General features: G+C 37.7%; 1 pseudogene; it reads left to right on the plus strand.

The window, feature by feature from the left end:
- Positions 1-18,388, plus strand: part of LOC140613873 (dolichyl-diphosphooligosaccharide--protein glycosyltransferase subunit TMEM258 pseudogene) — a 37,772-nt pseudogene that overhangs the window by 3,084 nt on the left and 16,300 nt on the right.

The raw sequence follows: 18,388 nt of genomic DNA on the forward strand, positions 1-18,388 counted from the left end.
TGAACGGAATTAACATTCTTGAAACAACTAACTTAGTGACAGTGAGACAATCCCTTTAACTTGCTTAGTTTTACATTTTTCATGTGGAATGATGGAATGAATGCTGGATCTTCATATAATTTTTAAATGGGAGAATAAAAATAGGAACAAACTTTTTTATCAGTTTTTATATTGTCTTACTTCTAAGTATTGTTTTTCAGAAGAACAGCTAAAACAGCATCTTTTGTGTCCTCATATTATTATTTATCAATGAATTCTCCCCGAAGGAGGCAATCAACACCAGATTGTTAGGGTCACTTTAATCAGAGCTGTAATGGTTTACTCTACTCTATGAAGTTTATATTTACTCTATATATAATGAGGAAGCAAGAAGTGATAAAATGGTCAACTGCAAGAATTAAGTATTTATATCCAAATGGAGGGGAAAATCTTTATTTTAATTAGATACTCCTCTAGAGTATAAAGGAAAAAGGTAAGTTAGTGTCTCTATTACAAGAGAGCAACTCAAGGTTAAGTAATTTGAATGTGTACTAGTTGACCCAAAGACAGAATGAGGGAATTGGTATTTAACCTAAGGTTGTGTGCATTTCCAGCCTTGGGGACTGGAAGGCCCTCTCTGAATTTCACTGTGGAGATCGGTATGTACAGCTTGATTGTCCCTGTCAAGTGTGTGCTTGGCTTGCTCTCCAGCTTGCATGTCTCTGCTGATTACTGGCAGCTTGAAATTGTCCTGAAAGAGAACGAGTGCTCTTGATTAATCCCCGTGCACAGTATCAACATATTATTGATTCATTATCAGCACATCGTGTTTCATTTCTCCACAACAGGGATGGTCTGAAGGCAAACGTGACTTCAAAACAGATGCAACCCAATGAACACCCAAGTTGGGTACCTAGCTTCTTTTTCTGGGCAAAGTCCTTCCATTACATAAAATGCTGAAAATATGCCTCTTCTCTGGAGAAGAACTGTAGAATTTAACAGCTCCAGTTTAACAACTATAAAGCAATCTGGTTTATTTTATTATTTATGTGTTTGGTTATAAAAACGGTAGATAAACAAGTTCTCTAAGCTGGAGTGCATTAGATAGTACACACTGTATTCACAGCTTTCATTTATATCCCTGTTAAATACAAAGCTATAAAGAGACAAGTTAGCATTGATTTATTCATTAATCATTTATTTATTCAGTAGTTCACTTACTAAGACCTACTGTATTACTATATTGATGCTAGGCACCAGGAGTACAAAGGCATGGTTAGATTCAGAGTTTAAGAGAGAAAAAGAGTAGATACGTGAAAAAAATATATATATAAAGTATTATTTATATATTACATTTAATGTATTTTATATTACATTTAATATCCATTTGGAAAGATATATAAATATATCTTATATATTTATATATATAATATATAAATACATAATAACAGTATATTATTATAATCACATGTATATTATATATAATTGTATGTATATTATATATTATGCATATTATAGACATATATTTTTATATTATATATGTAATATACATGAATTATACATAATATATTAAATATAATAAATTACATATATATTATATGTAATATATAAATTATACATAACATATAAATATAATTTTATACAAAACATTAAACATATATGTATATATTTAGTAATAGAAATATATACAAGGTAATGACGAGTTAATGAATTCTTATAGCAGGATTTCAGAGAAAATTGTGACCGTGCCAGGGTTTGGGAAATAAAAAGTTCTCCTGGAAGACGAGGATAAGAAGTGAACTTGGAACAGAGGAAACAGTCTGTGAAAGAGAACTACAGATTTTCTTTAGGGTGCGCTTGGTAGTTGAGTGTTTCTGAAGCATGCATTTCAAGGTGGAAGTGATGAGATAGTAAGCCACAGAGGTAGATAAGGGACTGATTTTTGAGGGGCTGTCTTTTATACAAGGCAGACTGGCCTTTAGTAGGTGACAGGGTTGTGAACACTGGCATTGGATCTGCATGTTCGAAGATCACTCTGATACACTTGAGGGTTACATAGTTGGAATTCCGGATCTTGGTCACAGGCTATTAAAACAGGACAGTTGAGGAAGTGCCAATGGTGATGAGGCCAGAGAGTCCATATGTATTTTAGAGATATAATCAGAGGGATTTAGCTCAAATTGGATGTTGGGAATAAAGAGCTGTCGAAGATGCCTCACGGGATTCTGTCTCATGTCTGTTCCTCACCCACTGAGGTAGGGAAAAGCAATAGAAAAGTAGAATTGTGTTGGTAGGAAGCAGGATGGTGTGGCAGGTAGTGGCAGAGTAGTAATAATTGGTGGCATTTTCACCTGGTTGACTTTAAGGGCTGAGTGTCCAGTAGGCAATGGGATCTTTAAGTCTGACACTCGTGCATAGGAAGGCAGCTAGGTAATGGAAGAACCACCAGGCAGAAATAAAAATAGTGCATATTACTATCAGCTAAGTCATAATGGCTGTGTCTCCAAGACCATGCCCAAAATAGTGCAGGCAAAGATAGAAGATTATCCTTTGCAATTCCACAGGTTAACTATGTCCTTAGATGTTGCTTCTTTTTATTAAGTTGTATTGATCATAACTTCATTAAAAATAATCATACATATATTATGTATATCTAGATATACATATAAATATTCACTGAAAATGAGGCTCTTGCTAACGTACTTACTATTCCTACTTAAAACAAAACATTTTTTAAAAAGAATTTTTGGCTTTCATTGAAGGGGCAAAATTGGTACAGAGAATTTTTTGTGTCCCCTTCAACCAACTTCCCCCAATGATGTCATCTTGAAGAATAATAGAATTATTGAAATAAGGAAATTTATATTACTACATTAAATTATTAACCAAACTATAGACAATATTCACATTTCACCAATTTTTATATGCATTCATTTGTCTGATGCTGTTATTGTTGTTTTGGTGTATAGTCCTATGAAATTTAACACATGCACAGATTCATGTAACCACTACCATAGAATACAGAAGTGTTTCATCACCACCAAAAGTCTCTTCTATCAGTTTAGAGTCACTCCTTTCCCCACTCCATTCCCTAATAAGCAGTAATTTTTTTTCTCTGTCTCTGTAGTTTTGTCTTTTTGAGAATGGCATAAAAATGGAATCAGTATGTAATCTTTTGAAAATGACTTCCTTTACTCAGCCTAATACCTTTGGGTTTCATTCAAGTTGTTATGGGTATTAGTGGCCAATCTTTTAAATTAAAACTTACACTCACTTGCAAAGCCTGTCTCTGGCCTGCAATTACTTCGGGGTTTAGGACACTCTTATTAGCCATGATTAATAAATGGTAATGTTTCACTTATCTAACATGGAGATTTGACCATAATATATTCATATGCAAAGATCCGGGGTGGGGGGGTCACCCCATGGAGGTAGCCTTAGTGACACTAGCTGAAGGCCTCACCTGGATCACTCAGAAGCCAAAATAGGAAGTGGGTCACCCAGAATGTAGATACCTCCAAGGCGATGACAGATCAGGTCCTGAGTTTCCCATGGCTACAGGAAGCAAGGGAAACCTCTGGCTAAAGCCCACCCAAATGGTGAGATCTGAGTTGCTGAACCTGCCAAGGAAGCATAAATCTGTAATAGAGACTGAGACTGGAGCATCTCTGGTGCCGCCACAGATTCTGGTCTTCCCTGGGAAACTGGCAAGAGCCTAGGAATAGTACCTGTGGTTAGCCTGCAGCAGACAATTTCCTTTGCAAGTAAGTATAAATAAACACTCAGTCTTGCAACTGTGCAGCAAATGCTTCAGCAGCTACTAGAAGTACCATTTGAGGTTTCTGGCAGACAAGCCATGTGGCCTTCAAACTAAATGCAGGAGAGCAAGCTCCCATAGGGAGGGAGGCCCAATGTTCCAAGTGTAGGGCTGCCTACTAGTTGAATGTCTGCACTTCCATTTTTGCTAGCTTTTGAAACATTTAAAGCCAGGCTTGAAAGCTTCTGCTTAGGATTAGTCATCGAAAACATGGTATTGATCCAGTTATGGCACAGAATGACCAAAAGAATAGTGAACAGTTAGAGTTTCACAAAAGCATGCCAAACTGTTGATGGAGAACATTAGAAATGGTGGCTCCTGAAATAAGTGAGTGGAGGTAAGGCTCCATAAGACCTGTTATTACCTCTTATTTTCTTGTTTTAATAGTAAGTGTTGGGCTTTGCAAGTGAAGGTTGACATTAACATTAGAACTGCCTGATGGGGAACACCAAACATCTATAACCTTGTCATCTGAGGAGTGTAGGATAAAACACATCTTCACACACCAACAGCCTTGAGAGCCAAGAAACCTACTCTGGAATTTGCATTTTGTTAGCTGTTCACTGGGGGTTACAAAGGAATTATTTTCATTTATCACCATTTTACCTACCATCACCCAAGTGCAAAGACTGAACTCAATAAATATTTGTGGAATAGAATGAAAAAGGCTTCTGGGCTTCCCAAGACAAGATCAGATGGCCCCACAGGCATGTGTTTCAGCTTCAGAGCAGTGAATACATTCCACTGTAATGGCCTTTAATTTTTTTTTTTTACATATGTGCATATCTCTCTAATACCTGGCTTAATAGATAATAGTATCTCGGTTTTATGTGGTTGAGGGATCTAAAGAAAAAAGAGATGTTAGAAGGAGAATTTCATAGTCCTTTCAGATAATTGTGGACATTCTCTGATATTCAGAAAATTGGACAGGCAGTAGTTTCAGTTTCAAGTCAGTTGCAATGGGGGATCTAAGATCATATCAAGGAGTCTATTTTTTTTTATGCTCACACACACACACACACACACACACACACACTCACATCTATATCTAGCCATTGGTTTATCTTGTCCTTTGAATGACTCTTTTATCCATGCATGATTTTGTGACAACTTGCATAGGTCATTTGGAAAATAGCGGTTCATGGGTCAAGTAATGTCCTCTTTACCTGTCTATTTCACTAGAATGCAGGCAACTTGAAGGCAAGGACTATAGTGTGTTCATTGATAGATTCCCTGTGTCAACCACAGTGCCTGACACATGATAGTCTTTAAATATTTGTTGAATTGATTAATGTATGAATGGAGGATGCATGATATTTCCACTGAAATACTCTCCAGATTCTTCCTTGCATGTGACGCTCTTTCAAAAGAAAATGACTCATTTATTTAATACACTTGTTTGTTAATATACACTTAGTTTAACTCTCCTGGTTCTATGATTTATTAACTTTCTGATCCTTGGCAAATGATTAATGTCTCCTAGCCTCAGGTTCCTTATTTTAATGGGGCTAACAATCCTTGTTCTGCAAACAAGTTTCTGGGAGGACAAATTAGATCATGAAATTGAAAAGAATGTGTGTATTTTGTTTGAGACATATATGGGGCCCTTTATTTACACTTCATCCCAAGTCTCTAATTTGTACTTCATTTTCCTGCTTTGATGAAATTAATGCTTAGCTGAAATAAAAATATTGTTTTTTAACCATTTTCCTACAGCCCAACACCACAAAATAGCTTTCCTTGCTAATTAGATCATATTATCACTCATAAACTGAGGATATACGTAAATCAATCTTCAAAGGCATTGAAATTCTCACATTTATTCAGAACTTTGTAGTTCATTTCATGTATCAATCCCTGGGTTCTAAGAACAGATAAGCTTTTTATGCTAAGGAGAGAGAGTTGGTTTCCTGAGAGAACCTATTTGTACACTTGCAGATGACCTGACATTCAGAATTTACATTCATTCAACATATTTGACAAGAACAATATTTTGAAACAATTGACATCTGCTAGATAAAGATATGAGCATTTTGTTCTTGAGCTCTTACTACGTACTTAGTTGTCTATCAAGACTAAAAAAGCAGAGACAAAAGCAGAATAGACCCAGAACTTAAGGTCCAATTTAGGGCCATGCATGTGGCCCATGGTCCCCAACAGAAGTGAGATATAAATTCTATAAGAATTCATGAAAGAAAAGTTTATTTCCCAGAATTTCTGCAATGTGGCAATATATTTTAATGATGAAGGACATTATTTAAAAGGGCAAAAGAAAGAAAGTCGTTGGGGGTCAGGTTGACTGTGAGCACAAGGAGTCTGGCCTCTATTGTATGTGTGATGTAGACTCACCGAAAATACTGGTCTGTGAAAGGACATGATGAAAACAGCATTTTAGTAAGATTAATCTGGCAATAAAGTCCTCAGCTAATGTGAGCTGGAGCCAATGGATCTGTCACAAGTGATCCATCTAGGCCACTATTATAATACTAAGATAAGATCTTGATCTAGATTAAGAGCAGTCAAAAGTAAAGATGACTACATAGCTTATAAGGAAGCATCTGTTGCCAGTTCTGAGAGAATTAGTGGAATGCTTTGAACTTGTAAAAAAGTGGGTTACATGTTTTCCTATTTATGATATTTCAAAGTGTGTTGAAAGCTATTTTTTTAAAGTGTGCATGTGTATGTGCTTCTACCAAGAATGAACTTTAGGTTTTATTTCTAGTCTCATGGATTCTTCAAGTCCTTACTTACATCAATGTCTCAAATATGTATGCTGAAGTCATTTGACACTCTTAACGCTGTGTAGATGCTGCCTATGAACAGATGGGGTTCACCCTTCAGGTTTCAATGTTGACTTGTGTTAAAACCTAGCCTTCTAGAGTAACTGAACATGCCAGTTATTCAATCTGAATACCTATATCAAAATTAACCATACAGAAGGAATGCTGCAATTTAGTGGGGATGTTACAAAAACAGTAGAGTCAGTAGACTCAGATCATACTCTTGCTTTTGTAGAGTCATTTTTATTTTATAATATGTGATAATCAAGGGAAAGCTAATAAATGGTGACAGAAAGAAGAGAGCATTGCTTTTGTTGGTGATGTTGTTACAAATTCAAACATATATCATCATCTGTCTTGAGGTTCTTATTCTTAATAAAGCAAATATAACTTAGTTATCTGTTTGATGTGGTAGAGATTCTTAGAAATGCAAAAACTAGATGTGCTAGGTAACTGGCCAGTGAGGATATACGTACAACCAGTGAGCATAGCACACTTATTTTGGAAAATAATAGCTTGCTTGCGATGACCTGACCTGGTAAAAATAAATCTCTCTTGCTCTTGGGTGTCCAGACCACAAATCCATTCAAAACAGCATGGCCATGAAAGATTACAAAAGAATGATTCTTCCTGATGGTTTACACATAGAAGAAAAAAAAAAACAGTAGAAGAAGTTATCTTGAAACTTGGGGCATGGATATTGAATTAGTTCTAATGGGATCAAAAAGATAGAAATACATAGAGCAGTGATACTGTGAAGAAACCTGGGGGTATTCGACTAGCCATCAGCAAAGGTACAAGAAATTTTAGTTGAAGGTAAGCTATTAAAATCAGAGATTCTGAAATGTGAGAAATTATAAAGCAATGAAAACTCACCCTGCATTTTGATGAGATCTATAGTATGTGGGCTCATCCTAAAGTTAGTAGGATAACCTGCTTGAACGAACTTGCCTAGAACTTCCGCAGTTTAGCACTAAAGTCTCCACATCCTGAGAAACCCTTACTGGTCAGCCTAAATCTTAGAATGCTCTATTGAGTAACAGGAGCATGGGTGGGTCTCTTTCCTCCTTCACTTCACCTTTTTGCATTTTTCTCCCCTTCATGGCATTCACCTGCACGTCAGCACCATCATGGTCATCATTGATGCCTCGGGCTGAAAATGGCTTCTGATGGTCAAAAGCCTTCCAAGCCACAGCAACAAGAGGGAATTTTTGCACAGACTTTCACATACATGGTACCTTCCAAGTTTGATGGGCCTCATACACGTTCATGTAAAAATCCCTTATCACTATTATAAACCATTAAACTAATAACCTCATCCAGTTGTGTTTAGTCTGACATTTAACAGCAGATTGTATTTGTAGCCTTGAGAGGTGAGGTGAGAGGAAAATTTATTTGCCTAATATTTATTTTATTTCAAAACTAACGACTTCGATATACAATTTCATATTTTAAAATCTATGTTGAAAGGTCTTCAGATGTGCTAGAAGTACTAAAATAGATACAATCTGGTAGGTTGTCAGGAAAGCAAACAAAAAAACTGCTAGGTCAGGAGCACAGCTGTTTGTGGAGGGCATTAAATATTTTTACAGTCTTTCCCATAGGCCAATATGCTTTTATGCATTGATTTATATTTTAATAATGACAGACTCCACTGGCATGAGCATTTCAGTTCCTCAGAAATTAGATAAAATCATAATTTAGACCCAGGATAAAAGGTGGAGGGAATTAGCATTTTGCAGCATTAATTAGCTTACTTGCCCTCGCTTATTTCTGATCAGATGGAGGATGCTTAGTGCAGCCACAAACACGGCTATGAGTATCCTTCAATTGTACGATATGACATTGATGTTTCTAATGCATGTAAATTCAATAGCTTCGCCTTGATTTTAAAAGTACAGCTTTAAAAACAGTGGTTCGTTTTAGATCACTAGGGTAAGCAATGAACAAAGGAAGCGAATGGATGTAAAATAGAACAGTGAAAGGACTCCTGTTAAAAGAATGCCCAAGCATTGAAAACACTCCTAGAGAATGTGCAATTATGCGAGCTTTCTCCCTGTTTGCTCCTCTGAATTTCTTCCCAAGCATTTCACTGTCTCACATCTTCATTATGATTCAAGGTTGCCAGAAGAAGCTGGTAACTTTAGCAGGCAGGCATTTCGTTTTTAAATAATTGTTTGCATTGTTTTCCAAGGCACACAACTTCAATCTCACTCAACCGGCTCCTCCCTGGCCCCATGCCTGCCCTGTAGCAGCTCCTGTATCCCTCTCAACCTGTGCGTTTTCTCCACTGTTGTCTCCCCAGCCCTTCGTTTCTCACTTCCCCTTTCCACATGGCTGCTTGGTTTGCAGACGATGCCTTCTTACAGATGTGTTCCCTCCCCTGACAAACAATTACTCCTGTCCCCCCAGCGGGAGGCCATTAGGACATCATCACGGGTTCTGCTAAGTCATCTCGCCACCACAGTTGTGTGCCATCACCTCCCATCTGAGACTCTCTAGGCATATGCCACGCAGGGAAGCTAGCAGTCGCAAACGGCGGCACCTCCAGGCATATGATTTGTTATTTGGGTCCAGAAGTGTAACAGATAATGGCTAATACACTAATGTCTGAAGGTCCCATCGGATGCTTTGACTGGCATCATTTGCACCAAACTTGCAAAAGACTGAATGGGTTATCATGTGCTAGCTGAGAAGTAAAAAAAAAAAAAAAAAAAAAAAGAAAGAAAAAATAAGAAAGAAAGAAAGAAAGAAAAAAAGAAAGAAAAAGAGAAAACAAAAGCATTTTCACATTTCCATAGCAATTACACACAATGGTTCAGAAGAGACATGACAACAATAGTGATTTTACAAAGTTATTCTATTTGTGCAGACTTTCAGCATTCTGAGCTTTGAATCGGTGAATTATCTGATATTAGTTATTTTCCTGGAAAATGGTTAACCAGTGCTACATTTATTTTTATTTTAATCTCACAGACCCAGCTTATGTGGATACACAGAGTGAAGACCTATCCAAAATGTATTCCTTTTAAATCAATAAAATACACATGCAACTGAACACTTGCGGTTCTTTTTCTGAAGGTTTCTCTGACAGTTCTACCTATTAAATTCTCTTGTTTTAAGAGGTAGCATCTCACAGGGATTTTGGTAAGTTTAAGCTCAATATTTAATATATTATGAAGTAAGTGGATTTTGGCATGATGCCACATTAACACTTGGATTGTTTTTTATTGATTCTCAGGTCTAGTTTACTGCTGCACTGGGGTGCAATGTGTCTTTGTGTAAAATCAAACAATGTGCTAACAAGCTAAGACTTCCACAGAGGCCCAGAAGGCAAATGAAGCAGGGGGCGCTGTTCTCCCTGTCAGACGCCTCAACAGTTCCTTTTCTCGAGCTCCTTATCCTCACTTCCTCAAACCTCCAACATAAAATGTCATCAACTGAGATTCATTGAAATGAGATCCGGTGGAGATTAGCGGGAGCATGTGGATTACAGGATCTTTGGAAGAAACAGTTTTATTTTTGTCCAGGGCACGTAGGTAATTGAACCAAGCACCGAACACAGTGTCCCAGTCTGGCACAACATAGACACTCAATAAATACTTATTTAATTGAATGGAACTGAATCCAAGAGCTGTATAGAAGCCCTACTGTAATGAGCAGGTGAAAATTGTAATTGGAAAAGCAGAGTATCAGCCACAGGAACCCAAGGCTCTCCTTAAATTTTAACTAGCCACTTGCACTCGGAAAGATGCTCCTGAAGTACTTGATTTCGATGTGTTCTCTTAAGTACCTAGATAAACATTCCTGCTCAATGTGGTTTGTATTGTTTATTTGCTCAGTTAAACTGGTTTCCCTTGCCTTATTTTTTCCCTTCTGCTGAGACGAAAAGAAACTATAATTCTCGTTTTTCTCTTCACCTGGATTTTCACAGATTTTAAATTAGGCAAAGAGAATTTGGACTACTTATTCTCTATTTCATCCCCATCCTCTATTGCCTCTAGTAAAAAGATTTACAAAAATAAAGAAAAATGGAGTTCCAGTTGAGTTGGCCAAAGGGTATCAGTGACATAAAAATGCAGGAGCTTTAGTCCTGTCTTGATGCATCTCATTTCAACTGTCAAATACATCCAACTTCCAAATCCAGTGTCTTTGAAAGACAGAAAGAGAGAGATAGAGAGACTGCACATTGTTTTGTTTATGTACTTGGAGAGAATGGAGTCTAAAAACACATAATTTATTCAGTTCGATAAATATTTGCTAAGGCCCTCCTATATTAAAGACATTTATTAGCTGCCACAGGTAGATACAAAATGGGGAAAGGTAAGATACCTGCCTTTATGAAGTCCCAAAATAAAGAAAGTAGTGAGAAAACTATAGCACCCAAATAACAACATAACACAGAATATTCTGTAAATTATAGATGTTAAAATCAGATGGACCTGAGTTTGATCCCAACTCAGTATGAGCCCAATCATACCACTTAACTCCTTAGACCTAAATTTCCATATCCAAAAATAGAGGCTCAATAATGATGACTTGTTCCTTTTAAAGATTAAATGTACAGTGCCCCTGAACTATATAATGTAGTGCTTGGGACACAGTTAAATGCTTTAAAAAACTGGGATTCCTTAAATGGTCTGAATTGAGGGTTTTCCCAGAAAGATGATAAATGAGATTGGCTTTAAAATAGAAACAGAGTATCACCAGGTTTACCTAGCTGAGGTGGGTAAAGGGACATTCATGTTCAAGGTTATACGCAGAGTTGGCATCATTAATCCTGGGTGTACTGTTGGCCTGGACCACCTCTCTGGGTGGTGCACTGAGATCAAAGACAGAGTGAGGAGGAGGGACTGGGGGAAACTGAGAGAAAGCAGAGGGAGCTGAGCCAGGATTCCCCGCTGGCTGTTTACACAGTTCAAGACAAGGGGAAACACCTCAATCTGAGTAACAGTTGTCCAAAGAGATTCATGGTAGAGGAAGTGAGAAGGGCATATGGGTTTGGGGATTATAAAGAAGAAATATAGGAGACTTGAGAGTTAAACTGGTTGGTACAAGTGCTGAATCGGAGAAGGCAGGAGAAATCAGAATGGCTCTCCGATGTGCCCCTGGACTCAGAGGCTGAGAGGAACAAGGGGAGGACACACACTTACCGGTCTGCCCGGACTCCACCTTGGTCAGCGGTATTCTGAATTTGAGGTGCTAAAGGCAAAGGGAAGAAACACTAGTCATCTGCACAGCTGCCTGGAATTCTGTGTGAAGCCAGTGGAAATCTCCATCTACTACTAGGCATTGGATTAGGGGAAGCCCAGTCTATGCTGCGGGTGAGGAGCACGACGTATTCCGCCCAGCTTGGAAGTACAGTATATTTTGCATGCTTGATACGAGGCCAGTGCTAAGGAGAGAATAGAGCATATGATTGGGAACTCATGGGAAAAGTGAACACACAAAAAAAGAAAGAAAAAAAGAGAAAGAAAAAGTCAATACTCTAGCCTGCAAGATAAACCCAAAGAGACATACAGAGGTAATAATGCTAAGAACACCGAATGTCAGACTGAGGAGGTATATATAATTCAGAAGCAAAGTGAACATTTTTAGATATAATCGAGAGGCATAGGGAGGTAATCAGAGCTTCATGTTTTTTTTTTTTTTTTCTGGAAATGGACTGGAAAAATTAGAGGTAGAGAAATGAGTTACAAGGTGATTAAAAGTGAAGTATTGCTCTAAACCAATCGGGATAGAGATGAAACGACAAATGTATGGAAATAGAACAAATGGGGTTCATAGCTGGTTTGAGTGTGAGGGAGGGGCAGGCGTCATGCAGGAGGTGTCTGCAGCAGTTATAAGCAAAGCCTCTAAAGTCAGAGAGACTTTGGGCCTAGGTCTGACCATGGAAAAGTTATGTAATTTCTGTGCCTCATTCTTTCTCATCTATATAATTGACTTATTAATAATACCCACTCAAATAGCGCTGTTGAAAGGATTAAATGAGCAAATAAATGTAAAATATTTTGAAAAGTATCTAGTATGCAGTAAGTACCCCATAATTCAGAGATATTTGGAGACTTTGAGCTTCTCCTCTGAGAAACTGGTGGGTATGGTGGTGTCACAAACTGAGAAAAGGAATGTGGGAGGAAGAACATATTTGGGGGTAGAGATGAGGATGAGCTTCATGAGTCAAGTTTCCCAAATACCACCCTTAGCCACACCATGGTGCAGATAACTCTGTCAGTTATCTAGCCTATGAGGGAAAGCAATGGCAAAAGGCCAGATAGAACAAAGTAAAATCATCTAGATTCATCCTAGGGTGTGGTAGTAGGCTTAGCCTCTGAATGGGGAAAGGTTTCCTTCAGTCTCATAGAGAATGTAGCCATAATGATGTTTCAAGGCTGAGAAGAAGAAAGCTGAAGAAATTACTTTGAGTGATTTTAGTAATAAAAGAAGTTTAGGTGCCTTAGAAGCACAAAAGATCTGGAACAGTGTCAGGTAACCTGAAGAGAGTGAGAAAACTTAGAAACAGCAGCTGAAGGGATTGAAAGAGTTACCTAGTGATGAATAAAAGAAATGTAAAGTCACCTGCCTCTGGAATCTTTCAGCAAAATGTCTTTTTAGACTTCATTTTCCACATGGGTGATAAGTTTTAAAATTTAGATATTTTATGTCAACCATGAAAGCTGAAGCCCTTAGCTTTCCCCCAGATGGATGTAGCAATGCCACTTGGCCAAATGTTAAAAATGATTTTGGGCTGGCTGAAAGGTATGTGATGTGCCTGTGTGGGAGATGAAAGGGGTGTGAGACACCTGGGTGGCTCAGTGGTTGAGTGTTTGCCTTCAGCCCAGGGCGTGATCCTGGAGTCCCAGGATTGAGTCCCACATCGGGCTCCCGCGTGGAGTCTGCTTCTCCCTCTGCCTGTGTCTCTGCCTCTGTCTCTTATGAATAAATAAATAAAATCTTAAAAAAAAAAAGAAACAGGAAAGGTGTGTGTGTGTGTGTGTGTGTGTGTGTGTGTCTGTGTGTGTGTATTGTGTCGGGGCTAATGGTGTGATGGTATAAAATAACATCATTGTCAGTGTTTAATTAACTTTGGGTTATTTCCAGTTTCCCTAGGTAACATCTAAAAGTTTCTTAAGGATTATGCTAAATAAATGATCAAACAAGTTTCAAATTAATTAATTGACTTTAACAATAATCTCTTGAAAAACCTGGTATCACAAATTTCATCCTTCCAAAGTAGCCTTTCCTTATAATGTAAGAAACAGAAAAGGGAAGAGTGAAACATTCTGGCTTTCCCTGTGTGTACTGACTAGGGCCCATAAGGGAAATAAGGGATCAATTCGACGTCACTGTGGTTATTAGCACATGGAGCAACTGTTTGGATTTTAGCCTGATTCATATTCTAGGATGGCTTTCAGGATCCTGCAGAGTCATCACTGTTCATTTTGAGGTGTTTTCCATCTACTTTACATGCATAATTGCTCAGCAACTGGTAGATTCGTTGAGTTCAATATGGAGCAGCGTTAAGGCAAAGAGACATCCCATGGGCACAAGATTATTTTCTTCAATTTCAGCCTGTGGTGTCGGGAGCTGTTCTGGACTTGTGACTGGTACTGTGCTCAGCAACCTGCTAGATCTATGTTTCCCTTCAGTGGGTTCTGAATGGTTCATTTTAGGGAGTTGGTACTGTCTCGTGGGATGGGGGAGTGCCAGCTGGTTTTAAAAATGCTCTTCTAACTTTCTGTGTGGTATCTCCAATAAACCCATTCTAAGCAAAGTTTATTAGAAGGAACTTGGGATCATTTAAAACCCTGTAACATAATCCCTCTATTTAGCAATGAACAATTTTAGCAAGGTTTATTTAACAATAAACATTGGTATACCCCTGGATACTACTGGTTAGGTGTATCTGAACTCAATAGGGTAATAGCAATGACCCACTGGAATAATAGTAATTATTTGAGTACTACATACCTATGCGCCAGAGTATCTTCCAACCCTCACAATAATCCTTCATGTTAGATACAATTAGTCCCATTTTACAACCGATAAAATGGGTTCTCTAAAAGATACATTCCCAGTGATCACACACCCAGTAAGTGATAAATTCTCTATCTCATTGTAATATATTAGTTAGCCCCTTAATAGGAAATAATGGAAAAAAAAGGTTATATGGCTCCCATTTCACATGCTAGAGCCCATTTTAGTTTACAAAAGATTGTGTCTCCCTCTCCATTATGCTAGAGTACAATACCCCTTGTGAGGATACTTGAAAGTATTAGAGCTACAATAGCATCATGTACAAAAGCTTAACGCTCAGTAGATTTCCTTCTGACCATATCATTGTGATGCTCCTCAGAAATTAGAAGCACAAACTATTTAGTTTAAAAGGAGCCGTTATAACGTTAGACTAGGATAAGATATTTTTAAACATTTTATCTACCCAGCTGCCTTTACTTAAATTCAGGAGCCATGCTTTCTGCTGTTACTTAATTCACCATCATGCCTACCAAGTGAGAGGGTTCCTGGTAAATTTTAGGTATATCTGACTCCTTTTTTTCCAATATTCACAATTGTAGGCCACTTGTAACAGATTTACACCTGCCCCAGCTGTGGGATCAATCTAATTCTTTTCCAAATAGAATTCGCATGGTTTAGATTAATGACTCGATGTTTTAATAGCCATTCAAACCTTTTCTACCTGGTATCTTGGTATGACTGTGTACTTGGTTCTAGAAACTGGACTGTTGCTTTGTTGATTACATGCATATCCCTTTCTTGTTGACCTTAGTATCATTGCCTCGTTGGTTCTGTTTCTCCCTGACCAGCTTGCTTCTGCTAGTCTTCCAGGTTCAAGTGTCCTCATTGGTTCTCAGATACCTGTGGCAGACCTTTGACACGCTAATACCCTGCCTACTTAGACCTCCACACATTTCCTAGCTCACAATTTCCTGATCTCAAGCCCTGCTTCAAGACCTGCTATTGGTTCTGCCCTGAGGGCATGTCTTCTTCTGGTGAATTTCGCTTCATCTCTGAGTCTTGATTTGAAATAGATGATCTGATCTGAGCTTTAATTTTGACACGAATTGAAAGATAGATTCTTATTTTAGAAGTTTGCTTATTAGGATATTGAATTATGTTTCTCTTTGGAAAAGTCAAAGGCGGCTAACTGTCCTTCTCAACAGCCACATGATAGGGAAAGATGTGGCTACTCTTTCCCCCTCACAGAGAGGAAACTAAGGAAGAGATAGCTATGGCTATTTCAGATCTCTTATGCATGTAGATACACAATGAACATGGTCAACGTGAGTCTCCATAATAGGCAATTAGAGTATCTCTGTGTGCTTACCACAGGTTAGCCCAATGAGACCATCGAAATTATGCAGATTGAGAATACAAGGGAACCTTCCATAACTGATCTAAAAATCCAAGAAGCCCTTCAACAATCAAGCACAAATATTTCTTGAGAATTTTCAATCAGACAGTATACTATGTGTGGGGCATATACAACCTGTTCTTCACTCTCAAGAGATCCACCGACTTAAAGATTTGATAGTTCATGGATCACACGTGACATGCTACCTTGTAGTGTCATGTCACAAGGGAGAAAGAGGACAGCAAGGGATTATTCCCTTTGAAAACAGGCCATAAAGGCAAGGGTCTCTCCTTTATTGCCACAAGTAGACTTTATGGCTGACATCTAGTGGCCACTCCGGGAATTAGAGCATAGGATTAGAGCACCAGACAATGATTGAGGGTTGGTAAAGGAGGCATTAAATATTTGAGGTATACCTTCCCAGGAGCTTCCTCTCACAGTCAGGGACCTACTACATACAGCGTTACTCATACTTCATTTCCTAAGTAAAATCCTAAGTAATTATTTAATTTTGGAGCTAGAGGGCTTTCACACAACTTTCATTTAATTATGCTCCAACCATTGTATGAGGGTATAAAGAAAAGCAAAACTTTACAATTTCCTACCTTTTTTTTTTTTTTTTTTTTTTTTTTTTACAATTTCCTTCTTTAATGAATGTTTTAAGATCTACCTATTGGAAAGATGAATCCCTACCTGTTTACTTTGACTATGATACATCATTTTTTACTTCTTGAAAAAAAATAGTCATTTACCAACCTACTTCACTGGGGATACCTTTATCTGTAAAACAGTGAAAATAAGTATAATATAACTCATAAGCTTGCTTTAAAGATTTAAGACAGTAAGACATGTAAATAATTTTTTACAGTACTTGTAGCATAAAAAGTACTCAAATGGCACTTGATATTATTATTTGGAGGGCGGGGGTCATGATAATAAACATTAGACAGTTTTAAATGCATTCACAGTAGTGGCCTCATTACCTGTGAAGAGTGTTATTCCTCCCAAATATTAAGGTCTACCTGTTTAGAGAACTTACATGTTATATGTGATATTCAGTGATCGTAGAGATTCAAAATTGAAGAGATATTCCCAATCTCTAGTCCTGCCCTCTCATTTACGTGTGAGGACACATTATGTGAGAGGTTGTGTAGTTTAGCAAGGTTATGCAGATAGTAAAGGAGGGGACTAGAACCTGGGATTTCCCATGAAGTTCAATGTATTTACCTGTACCTCAAGTGGTTCATTTATATCTTCAAACCAATCAATACTGACAAACGGATTTTCTCTCACATAGTGAAATGTGAGATATATGATCAGGGGTTTGTATTATACAGGTAGAGTAAAAAAGTTCAACACATTTCTACACATCAAAAAGTATTAACAATTTTGATAGTCTGGCAAAAACAATTCTTATTCACCATTGGAAAATTAGTAATACAGGTAAACAATAAGGTTAGACTGAAAAAACAGCCATAATCCATTTCTCAGGCATGCATATATACATATATATATTTGTTATGTCCATTTATGTCCTTTATGCTATTCTATAAACAGATACACATATATTTAGACTAAAAAGTGAGTTTAAATTGTACATACTGTTTTGTGACTTGTAATTTCCAATTGATATGCATCTATGGCACCATTTTTATTGGCTTATTGTATCTATTATATGCTAATACCAAAATTATTTTGAAATCAGATGAATGATTAACGAGGAAAATTAGGCTGTTGGTAAGCCAAAGGCAAAGGAGAGTGAGAGAAAAATTGGTAGTGCTATTGAAAACCCTGTTTCTAAAAAAAAAAAAAAAAGAAAGAAAGAAAATCCTGTTTCTTCCCTTATTCTTTTAACTCAGGCCTTTATGTGCCTGCAAATGGTATCAGACAATTGAAGGAAGGTATACCTTGAGGATGTACTGCCTTGGGTCCTGCTGGAAGAGAAAGTGGAGTGTTTGGTTGAGGGAATATGAAGTAACAAACTTGGAAACATGGGTTCTGTCAATGGCAACAAATGGAGTCTATTACAGAGTCCAGGAGGGTAAAATACCAAAGGGAGAGTAAGTTGCCAAGATCTCCCCAGTGAGGCGGGGCAGGCCCATGTATCATGGAGTTCGGGCGTGGCTCTCAGTTTTTATAGGTCTGTATAAGCTTACTATTGGATTATAAATGTACACACTTTACACTTTAAAAAATCCATTGCATGCACATCCCTTTCCATAATTGTTTCTGAGAACCCAGGAGAGGGCCGACCAGCAAAAATATGTATTCAGGTGTGCAGGGCGAGGGCGATGCTAAGTGACAGTGACTGCTCCAGGGCCTCATGACAGAAAAATTCTACATAAAGAGTGTACACCGGTGACTAATAAAACACTGTCTGTTAATAACTAGAATTAAAATTAAAACACACAATTTAAAAATTCTACGTGAATTGTAAAGAGT

Source organism: Canis lupus, chromosome 22, assembly GCF_048164855.1.
Source record: "Canis lupus baileyi chromosome 22, mCanLup2.hap1, whole genome shotgun sequence".
Classification (NCBI taxonomy): Eukaryota; Metazoa; Chordata; class Mammalia; order Carnivora; family Canidae; genus Canis; species Canis lupus.